The sequence below is a fragment of the Triticum dicoccoides genome, chromosome 3A (assembly GCF_002162155.2).
Source record: "Triticum dicoccoides isolate Atlit2015 ecotype Zavitan chromosome 3A, WEW_v2.0, whole genome shotgun sequence".
Classification (NCBI taxonomy): Eukaryota; Viridiplantae; Streptophyta; class Magnoliopsida; order Poales; family Poaceae; genus Triticum; species Triticum dicoccoides.
The window spans coordinates 580,814,120-580,816,895 of NC_041384.1; positions in this window are offsets into that span (position 1 = coordinate 580,814,120).

A 2,776-nucleotide genomic window follows, 5' to 3' on the forward strand; every position below is an offset into this window, starting at 1 on the left:
GACGACCCCCCGCACCTTCCCCGCTCCACCGTCACAAATGAATGCAACTAAAAATCCAAAAAAAAATTGATTATATTTTCAAATAAAAAATTTGATGATATTTTCAAATAACAAATTTGATGATATTTTTTTATATTCATAAATATTTTCAAATAACAAATTTGATGATATTTTAAAAAAAAATTATTGTTTCTATAAAAATTTATTACTGTTTCATATTCATATTATTTTTCTAAAAAATTATTAGATGCAACAAAAAAAATTACTTATGGCGCACCGCTGGCTGGTGCGCCATTGCTATCTAAAAAAGATTACTTATGGCGCACCGCTCGGGGGTGCGCCATTGCTATAAAAAAACATACTAATGGCGCACCGCTAGGGGGTGCGCCATTAGTAATCTTCAGCTAATTCGCCCGATCCCTTCGTCCCTCCCTCGCCAGATCCACTTCCCCCCCTCGCCACACCCTCACCCCCTCCTTCCGCCGCCCAGTCGTCGTCCCCCGATGCCATAGCCGCGCCACCGTGCTCCCCTCGCTCTGCCGCTGATCCCAGAAGCACCGTCGCGTCTTCCTCGTCCTCCCCGACGGCTCACGTGACCGGAAGAGCCCCGAAGCGTCATCCTCGACCCCTTCTTCCTTTTTCGGCCGCGGAGATCGTTGGCGACCCCATGCCGTTCCCAGCCCTCCCCAGTAAGCCCCCTGGCTCCCCTCCCCCGCGCCCCTCACTTCTCCGTGGCTCGTGCCTACCACGCGCCCTTGGTCTGACTTCTTGGGCTTACCTCTGTTGGAAATATGCCCTAGAGGCAATAATAAAATGGTTATTATTATATTTCCTTGTTCATGATAATTGTCTATTGTTCATGCTATAATTGTGTTATCCGGAAATCGTAATACATGTGTGAATACATAGACCACAACATGTCCCTAGTGAGCCTCTAGTTGACTAGCTCATTGATCAACAGATGGTTACGGTTTCCTGACCATGGACATTGGATGTCATTGATAACGGGATCACATCATTAGGAGAATGATGTGTTGGACAAGACTCAATCCTAAGCATAGCGCAAGATCGTGTAGTTCGTCTGATAAAGCTTTTCTAATGTCAAGTATCTTTTCCTTAGACCATGAGATTGTGCAACTCCCGGATACTGTAGGAATACTTTGGGTGTGCCAAATGCCACAACGTAACTAGGTGACTATAAAGGTGCACTACGGGTATCTTTGAAAGTGTCTGTTGGGTTGGCACGAATCGAGACTGGGATTTGTCACTCCGTATGACGAAGAGGTATCTCTAGGCCCACTCGTTAATACATCATCGAAATGAGCTCAATGTGACTAAGGGTTGGTCACGGGATGATGTGTTACGCAATGAGTAAAGTGACTTGCCGGTAACGAGATTGAACGAGGTATTGGAATACCGACGATCAAATCTCGGGCAAGTAACGTACTGATTGACAAAGGGAATTGTATACGGGATTGCTTGAATCCTCGACATCGTGGTTCATCCGATGAGATCATCATCATCTCACCTTCACCTAGTCTCCGTTTATTCCGTAGCTTTTTATTTCGAGTTACTACCACTTAGAAACCGAACCGGTATTTAATACCCTGGTGCTACTAGGAGTACTAGTAAAGTACACATTATAATTTATATCCAATATACTTCTATCGCCCTTGCCAGCCTTCTCATCTACCAAGCATCTAGGGTAGTTCTGCTTCAGTGACCGTTCCCCTCATTTCAGAAGCACTTAGTCTCGGGTTTGGGTTCAACCTTAGGTTTCTTCACTAGAGCAGCAACTGATTTGCCGTTTCATGAAGTATCCCTTTCTTGCCCTTGCCCTTCTTGAAACTAGTGGTTTTACTAACCATCAACAATTGATGCTCCTATTTGATTTTTACTTTTGCGGTGTCACGAATAGCTCAAGGATCATCATATCTATCCCTGATATGTTATAGTTCATCACGAAGCTCTAGTAGCTTGGTGGCAGTGACTTTGGAGAACCATCACTATCTCATCTGGAAGATTAACTCCCACTCGATTCAAGCGATTGTAGTACTCATCCAATCTGAGCACATGCTCAACGATTGAGATTTTCTCCTTTGTTTGCAGGCTTAAGAAACTTGTCAGAGGTCTCATACCTCTTGACGTGGGCACTAGCCTGAAATCCCAATTTCAGTCCTTGGAACATCTCATATGTTTTGTGATGTTTCAAAAACGTCTTTGGTGCCTCAATTCTAAACCATTTAGCACTATGCACTGAACTATCATGTAGTCATCAAAACGTGCATGTCAGATGTTCGCAACATCCAAAACCGACGCTCGAGGTTTAGCACACTGAGCGGTGCATTAAGGACATAATCCTTCTCCGCAGCAATGAGGACAATCCTCAGTTTACGGACCCAGTCCACATAATTGCTACTGTCAACTCTTAACTATATTTTCTCTAGGAACATATATAAAACAGTAGAACCAAAGCATGAGCTACGACATAATTTGCAAAGACCTTTTGACTATGTCCATGATAATTAAGTTCATCTAATCAATTATTTAATGAACTCCCACTCATATAGACATCCCTCTAGTCATCTAAGTGATACATGATCCGAGTCAACTAGGCTGTGTCCGATCATCACGTGAGACAGACTAGTCATCATCGGTGAACATCTTCATGTTGATCGTATCCGCTATACGACTCATGTTCGACATTTCGGTCTCTTGTGTTCCGAGGCCATGTCTGTACATGCTAGGCTCATCAAGTCAACCTAAGTGTTTTGCA